Source organism: Boleophthalmus pectinirostris, unplaced genomic scaffold (genome assembly GCF_026225935.1).
Source record: "Boleophthalmus pectinirostris isolate CB_2022bp ecotype Guang Dong unplaced genomic scaffold, ASM2622593v1 HiC_scaffold_1, whole genome shotgun sequence".
In the NCBI taxonomy this organism is placed as follows: domain Eukaryota; kingdom Metazoa; phylum Chordata; class Actinopteri; order Gobiiformes; family Gobiidae; genus Boleophthalmus; species Boleophthalmus pectinirostris.
Window position 1 is genome coordinate 6,445,374 of NW_026570970.1, and position 9,246 is coordinate 6,454,619.

Genomic DNA, 9,246 nt, shown 5'->3' on the forward strand with positions numbered 1-9,246 from the left:
AAAGTGATAGATAACATGCTGTCGGTCTTTCCGCCACGCGACAAACTTGTTCTGTTGTCTGGTGTATGGTCTGTTCACGCAATCGGAAGGGCAAGAAGAATATTTTATTCTTTTCCATTTGTGACAGCTCCTTAGTTGCACTGAAGGCAGTACTGGGCGAGCAGATAACTGTGCAATAGTTGAGCAAGGAGTCGTTGCCCAACAGCAGAACTTGCTGTTTCATGGTAATCATGAAGATTTATCCCAAACATATTACAAATATTTGAGAAGCCCTACACCAGTTGAAAAGGCTTTAGAGAACCAACACACTTACGTTGGTATGAATGACGGTGTTTCCATGAGCTCTGGTGTTTGATGATTTCCACATCATGTACCCAACCATTCGTAAATTGAACGTGGGCTTCCAAAGACTTATAATTCTGAAACTGAGCATTGGTATAAGCTCTCACTCCGCATACTAAATACGCCACAATATCTGAGAATATCAGCAGAGGTAAGGCGTCGGGGTTTTGAGTCAAGTGTTTTGCAGGTATCTCATAAGGATCCATATCACCGACCAAACGGATTTTTTCCAGAGAGCATCTCCTCACGTCCTGCAGGAGTTCGTCCCTGTACAGGCCATGGCGTTCTTTTCCACTAGTTTTAAGTATTCCAAACTAAACTAAACTAAACTGCAGCTCCTATCTCACTCGCTTTTCACTCAGTTCTTCGTGCAGACTGTCATGGCGACACAAATTGTTTTCACCCCAGAATGCACTGCACAGCCCACTTCCATTCCCATTTCCTATTCCTAATGACTGTTGGGCAAGTTACTTCAAAACTTTAATGCATGATTTATGACTTCTTACTGTCATTTCAAAGTAATTCATTACATCACAATATTACTGCATTTAAAATGTAAAATATTACACGACTACTGCACCTCTTTAAGTTACTCTCAACGAAAGAACTCAGCGAAGATGCCGAACTTTTGCGCCGTATGTGGACTGAACCAGGACTAAGCCAGGACTGAACGAAGGACTGAACCAGGACTGAACTGAGGAATGAACCAGGATTAAACCTGAACTAAGCCAGGACTAAGCCAGGACTGAACAAAGGACGAAATCAGGGCTTATCCAGGGCCATACCAGGACTATACCAGGACTAAAGCAGAACTGAACCAGAACTGAACCAGGTTTAAACCAGGACTAAACCGAGGACTGAACCAAGACTAAAGCAGGTCTAAACCAGGACTAAACCAGAAATGAACTAGGTCTAAACCAGGACTAATCTTGGACTAGGACTTGGAATCTAGGACCACCCTGAGCCCGTGGAGCAGGGTGCTCAATTGCCCGTTGGCTGCGATTAGCCCCGTGGAGCGTGGACTTCTGCGTTGGTCCTTTCGCCTGCGGTCACCCGACGGTCTATGCGGCTGCGTCTCTGGGCCCATCCTGACATTTGGAACCGTAACAATGACGTTTCACCGCCGCTGACATCTAGATGATTTTAGCGATTTTGTATGAAGAAAAACGAAAAACCCACCACTTCAGTCCAGATTAAAAATGCATTGTGACGCACGATACTCACATTTGTACCAAGTAAAAAATTCTTTTCTGTAATGCCACATTACTGCGTTACAGCAAAAAGCAATGCATAACAGTATTTATAACACTTTACTCCCAACACTCTTCCTAATATAAAACTTAACTCCAAATTCGTCTCATCATCACAAGCATCGTGAGCTTTATTTGGCCAGATCCAAACGGTATCGGTAACTCCACAAACCCTTAGCCCACTTCTTTATACAGTCTATGACGCGGACAGACCATGCGTGTCCCTGATTGGCTGATCCACCTGTCAATCACAGCCATCTGAAAACGGGGAGATTCACCGGTGACCACTCGCAGCTTTTTAAAGTATTGAATTGAACAACCTTGTATTCTGAACCCCAGGCAAAAAGTGAGTTAAATTGATTTTTAAAACTACATCTCCATTAAGTCATTTTCGTGTTCATAACATCACTGAAATTGCTTTTACTAGAGGATTTTTTGATGCCCTAACACAGTCATATTGGCCTTTTTATATCCAAAGTTTTGATATGGCAATCCTGCAGGAACTTCCAATCTCTCTTTTTTTTTTTTTTTTTTCTGTACAATCACGCCTCATTACACTCTGCATTATTCTATACAATTTCCCCACTGTTTAACACATTTCCTTGTCCTTCCTTTAGTCTGGTCCAAGCTTAGCGTTAGCATTGTGGTGGCTCAGATGAACAGAAAGTGCTGAGTCGGCCTGTGATCTGGCCCCTAATCAGTGCGTTTGAGGCTCCCAATTATGTGCAGCCCACAAATCCCCTGCAGACACAATTATCAGCGCGAAGAGACCAGCGTTCTGTCATTTACCCTCCACACACATCCGCTCCACAAAAAGCCATCTAAAAGTTTAAGGCCTTAGTCATTATGGGAGCCTCATCACGTAAACAGCACATCAATTTCAACTTGCTTTCTGGGTAATTTGGTTAAGCTTCCATTGTGATGCGATTTTCCCTAATACCATGACCTCTCAAGTTCATTATACAAACAGAAAGCAGTCATTTTTGTATGTGTTCCGTCTTGGAGCTAATAAAGGCTTTGGTATTTTTTGGACACCAGCAGAGTTCACGCGAAGTTTTCTCGGTGGAAATTTTGATAAATGATAGGTATGCTTCAAGGCAGAGGTGGGCCCAAGTCATTTTTTCGTCGTTTTACAAGTCTCAAGTAAGTCTCAAGTCTTTTATGGAATCAATTTTGAGTCATATAGTTAAAAGAACGCTTGTAAAACGTCAAGCAAAAACTTATATCGAATTGTTAGTGCAGTTGTGTAAAATATTTGTCTTTGCCTCTTTTATTTTTGTTCCACGTCTTTCTCAGTTTTGTCTGTTGGCGTTGTTTTGTTGTTGTTATGATTCCAGTCTTCTCGTTTGCACTCCCTGAGTTTTTGGTTGCAGTTTTGGCATAAACATGACAGGTGGGTGGGATTTCCTGACCTAGTACCTCTGCTCAATTTCATTTCTCTCCAGCGACTAGGTCAGGAATCGGAACACGCTAGATGGTTCGCAAAAACCCCGGAAGTGCGAGTCCGGCACCAGCCAATCAACAAAGAGCCAAAGATTCTGTGTTCACAACAAAACGAAAGAGAATGTTTGCTGAATTTTCTCAAGGAGAAAAACGTTATTGTCCTTCTTCCTATGAGATTTGGGAAAAGCCAGTTAGCCCCGTTAGCAGTGCATTACATACGTCACGACCAAATAGCAGCGATTGCTTGAATAAAAAAGTACCCACCTACCGTTGAGCAAATGAATCCTAATGCTGCGTGGTCAGATGGTTTGCACGAAGTGAAACCGGCTGATGAATCAGGCTAGGGATTTCCATGGGTTCATTCCCCTTGACTAATTTATGTTTGATGGACAGCTGAGCTCGGAGCTTCGGAAGCTCTTTTGGGCATTTCCTGTTAAAGTTCTGGTGCTCAGGGCTTTTCTAATATTCACCGTTCTCTGCTGGATGGTTCTTCTGGAAGAGCGTTATTCTGTACAGTGTAAGTACTGGACCAAAACTACAACAGGAAATGTCTACAGCAACTTTCAAGGCAGGGTCCACGCTTCAAGCAAAAAGTTAGGGAGTGCAAATGACAAGACTGGAATTGGAACCAAAGAAAATGGCATCAAACACAACCTTTTTGTTTTTGCTTGATTTTTTTTATTTTTTATATTTTTTGGTATTTTGATTTATACTTTTTTGCTTAATGGCTTTTTTGCTTAACAGTTTGGAAAAACTCCGGAAGTTGTAGACCGTGCACCGGCCAATCAGAGAAGAGCTGAACCAACTAGAGTTGCGATAGCAGACTGCATACACTATACTCCTTTGGACTTCCTTTTTCAAACACAAACTTCGCATTTTTTATTGCTCCTTTAATTCACAAGTTCATCTCGTAAAAATTACAATGATCGCCGACAGACATGTTCACTCTCTGCTTTTTTTGCTGTTGTGTCGACAGTTACTTGGACACCACTGAGTGCTACGGCGCATTACATATGTCACGACCAAATTGCAGCAATTGATAAAAAAAGTACCCACCTACCATCGAGCGAATGAATCAAAACGCTGCGAGGTTGAAACCAGCTGACGAATCAGGCTATGATACCTGATTTAGTCCTGATCTGCAAACACGCTAATCAGGCTGACGCCACCTAGTGCCTCCGCTCAATTTCATTTCTCTCCAGCAACTAGGTCAGGAATCAAAATACACTAGACGGTTCACAGAAACCCCGGAAGTGCAAGTTCATGCACCAGCCAATCAGTAAAGAACCATTTATTCAATGTTGGCAACGATTCCTGAGATCGAGGATTTAAAGCCGTAACAAAGAGAATGTTTGATAAATTTTATCAAGGGGAAAGATATTATTGTCCTTCTTCCTACGGGATTTGGGAAAAGCTTAATATACCACTTAGCCCCTTTAGCGGCGCATTACATACTTCACGAACAAATAGCAGCGATTGTCTAAATTTAAAAAAGTACCCGTCTACCATCAAGCGAACGAATCCTAACACTGTGAGGTCAGACGGTTTCTACGAAGTGAAACCGGCTGATGAATCAATCTACAAACACGCTGCTTTAACTTCAACAAATACAACGGTGGTGCCTCACTTTGTAGATTTATTTGCAAAAAAATAAAATAAATAATGACCTAAAATGTGTGGGTGTTTTAATGTTTTTATTACACTGTAAAAACATGGATCCTTACCATAAATTGTGTATAGAAGTGAACAGAGAGAGTGTAACGTCACCCAAAGCGCTCAGCTCCAGTCAAATGAACCCAATCAGTGCTGACAGTTCTAGCTTCTAATTTGGAGCCGAGTTTCATATTTACAATTAAAATACTCCATCTTTAAAGGCCTCCTCCTGCTTGTTTCCGTGGAAAAAAACGCAAACACAGTGCTTTAACTTTAACAAATACGACGGTGGTGGCAGAGGCGCATGTCCGTGTGAGTTTCGACGGGGGACCTCCTGCTGCTTACATAGCACAAGCAGCAGGCTCTCCCTCAGATCATTAGCAGGGATCATTACTCTGTCCTTCCCCCTGGCTCCACACACTTCCACTGTGATGTACGAGCATGTGTCCGCAGACAACTCCACTACTGACTGAGGCCATACCGTCAGGCACTAAAAGAACTCCACAACGTGCACGCATCTCAACACCAAACAACACCAGCTTTGATTCATTGAGTCACCAGCGTCGTGCTTCTTAGATGTTTATGAGGTTTGGGGTTATTAAGTGCAAACACTAAACAATATTTAGTTAAAGGTTAGGGTTTTGTTTTATGCGTTTAATGAAAATCTACCAAAAACTACTTATTTTCCCTCAAAAACCATTTACATTCCCTCAAAGCCTCACTATGTTATTAGAAAAAAAAAAAAAAACATGAATTCTTACCTTAGACCAGTGCCCCTCAATTACTTTCTATCATGCTCCCCCTCAGGAAGAAGAAAATATTTCATGTCCCCCCACTCCTTAGAACCACTACCAAACGTGAACAAATCGCACCCTCGCCTTCAGTCGCCTACATACGAGAGCAAACGTTTTATTTGCGTCTCCGTAAGCGACTCCGGGGACACGTATTCCACGCTGCGCTCACCTGAGTCATGGGGCGGCCTGCTCCCATGTCCTCCTCTTCTTTAAAGATGGTGTCCATGGTATACTTCGGGTCACTTGTGTCATCCAGCATAACAGGAACCATCCCTAACACTGCAGCAGTGTCAGCTCCAATATGTGGTACGCCACCTTGTATGACACTAACAGAGCTCGCTGGTTTACTGAAGAAGCATTCAAAAGTGCAATGATTGTTGGTGATATTCGTCATGTTTTTGCTGAAAAAACTCAAGGGTCTTATCAGCGTGATTGGGGTGTAATGTCTTTATGCAATTCTGTAATTTATTTGGCTTCATGCTGTCTGCTGCCAACATTTTTAGACACAGTGGCTGTGTCCCAATTCAAAGGGCTGCAGCCTCCGAAGGCTGCGAAGGCTGGGTCCTTCGTCGGCCGCGAAGGCTGCAGCCCTTGAACTGGCCTCCGCGGACGCCAGGCCGTTGCGGAAATGGGACAGGTCTAGCCCTCGGAGCCGCTCCCCCGTCGCCCAGCAACCGAGGGACGCTGCTAGAGCTAATGCTAATGCTAACACGCTCCGCGCAGATTACGCACACGGATCAGTAAAAAGAATACGCACAGGTCATCAAACTGTCGGATTTTGTGACCAAATTATTTTAATAATTCGCATCCAAATCTTATGGCCAAAAACGAAAATGTATGTTTAACTTTTGCAAAACAAAACGGCTATATTTAAGGGATACATCTTAAATAGACTAAATTATCTTAAAGTTTACAAAAACTATGATGAGATATGCATTACTAAATATTATCATTATTAAGGATTTGTAAAGAAAGAAAGACATCTCTCCTGAGAAAAGCTGGTTTATTAAACAATCCAAGGAACTTCTGGAAATACTTTATCATAATATGAAGTCAAATATTAAACCCATTACACACACTCTGCATTAACAGGTTAGTACAAACAGCTGTATGTCAGTAAATCTCATTGTGTTCCCTTTTTGCTGAAGCAAGTGACAATCAAAAATGAACAAAATATCTTTGCCAAATATGATCATGTGGAATACCACAGCTTATCTGCAGTACAATAGTACATTCTTATAGTACATGTAATTAGTTACTATCAAAAGAGACATCAAATAAATGGCACATTTCACCATAAATCAAATGTCAGTACAGACTGAAAAACATTCAGAAAAACTTATGAGCAGATGTTTTCATTTCTGTCTCACACACTTGTTCAGATCATATGAGACTCTGGACCTCCTCCTCAGAGACTCTGGACATGGACATTGGAGACATGGACATTGGAGACATGGACATTGGAGACATGGACATTGGAGACATGGACATTGGAGACATGGACAGTGGAGACATGGACAGTGGAGACATGGACAATGGAGACATGGACAGTGGAGACATGGACAGTGGAGACATGGACACATGGACATTGGACATGGACATGGAGACATGGACACATGGAGACATGGACATGGACATGGACATGGGACATGGACATGGACTGGACACTCAGTCTGATGTGTCTCTCGTCTTCTGGAGGAGGAAGAGCAGAATGGGTGTTAGGTCTGATTGATTCAAAGTTCTGTCCTGCAGAGTGAAAACCTGTAATGACAAACACATTAAGAAAACTACAACACTATTAGAGGAAAATAAGTTTCACAGAGCATGCAGCCCCAAAGAACACCTGGACTCCCCCCGCACTATTTACATTTATTATTATTTATTTATACGCAAGGGAGTGAGAAAAACAATTCTTTATATGTTTTTCGTATGAAGAATTGACAATAAACAATTTTAACGTTGAACTTAAACTCTGATGTACATTCAGATTCAAAGGCAGTTTATATCTGAAACAGCTAAATGAATAGAGGAATCCCACACATTTGAGAAATGCATATTTTCACAATTTAAAATCATAATTTCAACATGAGCATGATTCATTTGCAGCTCTTATTATTAGTAGAATTTTCATTGTAACATGCCCCATACCTAATCGTTGGCAGGAGTCTGGGTCAGCACCTCCAGCTCAGTGTTGGCTTTACTTTGTCATCTGCATTTGACCCATTTTATGAATCACAAGCATCTTGTCAGCCAACAGTTCTGTGGCCCCTGCAGTGTGCTGTGTCCTCATACAGGAGGCTGCAGATGAGAAAAGAAAATTCATGTAAAACAGATTTCTCATTGTTATAACATTAGATGTGATAGACTTAACAGACAGTCAGGTCGTATCTACACCAGGTCATATCTACACCAGTGTCTGCACAAATCTGTTAAATGAGCCTCATGTCCATCATAAATCTGACCTGTCCAGGCAGGATTATTTACTCTTCACTTTACAAACATGCACGTTTTGTTAAAAGCAGATAATGTATTCCCTGAATGAAATGCACACGTTGGAGGCTTATATTATGTGATTTACAAGTAAATATGAGCTTTGATAGAGTCAAACTGAGTCTTTTTCAGTTGAATGTATGAAATAATGCGTGTTTTCATCTTAACTCCGAGCTACACTGACCAACTGTTTACATGTTTACACTGTCCGTGAAAACGTGGAGTTTTCTCCTCGTAGCTTCTTTAAATCACTCTGTGGGCTTCTTTTCCCCTAACAGTAAAAACATCATTAGTGTTTGATGGAAATCTGTCCAAATATGAAAGTTTGAGCGGACTTTTCATCGCATTAGCTGCACATCACTAGGCAAACTTTAGCTCAAAACTCCGCGGTTCACGCAGTTAAAAACAAACTTATTTGACAGTTTTGTGGGAGTTATTGTCGTATTTTACGTTTACAGTTGTGTTAATAATGATTTCCTAAAGTTAAAAGTGTTACTCACATGTTTTTCTCCGCTCTCCGGACGGGCTTTTTGCTCCGTGTTTTCTCGTGTTTTCGCTCCGTTTTTTCGCTCCGTGTTTTCGAACATCTGACTGCCACCGCGCGGTGCATGCTGGGATACTGAAGGCTGCGAAGGATACTCGGATGTGTCCTCCGTTCGCGGCCCCATCTCCATGGAAACGAGGCCGGTTTTAGGGCTGCATTTGAAGGCTGCATGATATAAAAATGAAATGGGACAGGCCTTGTTTCACCCGAAGTGACGTATGCGGCCTTAAAACCAGCCTTCGGAGGCTGCAGCCTTCGAATTGGGACACAGCCAGTATGTGACCTGAGTCTTTGTTCTGTGTGTGGACGTGGGCGGAGTCTGCTGGGAGCACCTGCACCCCATCTGCAATCAAGCCTGCTACAAAGGCCCAACTCTCCTGCCAGACTCTGCCAGATTGTTTTCGTCTACCTGACGGTGATTTTTCAGTCGGCTCAGGTTTTGATTCTACCTTACTTTCAGTATACTTACCTGCATTTTTGTATTCCTAGTTCCCACTGTTGAAGACTCCTGCATTCCGACTGCTGGCTCTTCATTCCTCCACCGCCTATCCTCCCTGGCCAATAAACCTTTGTTACTTTTGCATTTTTTGTCCTTGTTTTCAGTCTTTTTTGGGGTCCACTCCTGTGGTGCGTAACACAGTAAACACAGCAGTCTTTCCTTGTTTCCCGCCGTAGTCACAGTGAAGCTGGGCGCTACATACGCTTTACATCTCCTGCTCTGCGTGCGTTT

At 42.3% G+C, this 9,246-nt stretch overlaps 2 long non-coding RNA genes across 2 annotated transcripts; both read right to left on the reverse strand.

Moving 5' to 3' along the window:
- Positions 1–6,468: 6,468 nt before the first annotated feature.
- Positions 6,469–7,054, reverse strand: LOC129408365 (uncharacterized). The gene is made up of 2 exons (XR_008631913.1): positions 6,921–7,054; positions 6,469–6,883 (listed from the first exon to the last, which is right to left on the reverse strand). It is a non-coding gene; the product is annotated as an uncharacterized LOC129408365 (long non-coding RNA).
- Positions 7,055–7,147: 93 nt separating this feature from the next.
- Positions 7,148–8,517, reverse strand: LOC129408925 (uncharacterized). Its single transcript, XR_008632179.1, has 3 exons — positions 8,473–8,517; positions 7,631–7,780; positions 7,148–7,243 (listed from the first exon to the last, which is right to left on the reverse strand). It is a non-coding gene; the product is annotated as an uncharacterized LOC129408925 (long non-coding RNA).
- Positions 8,518–9,246: the final 729 nt, after the last annotated feature.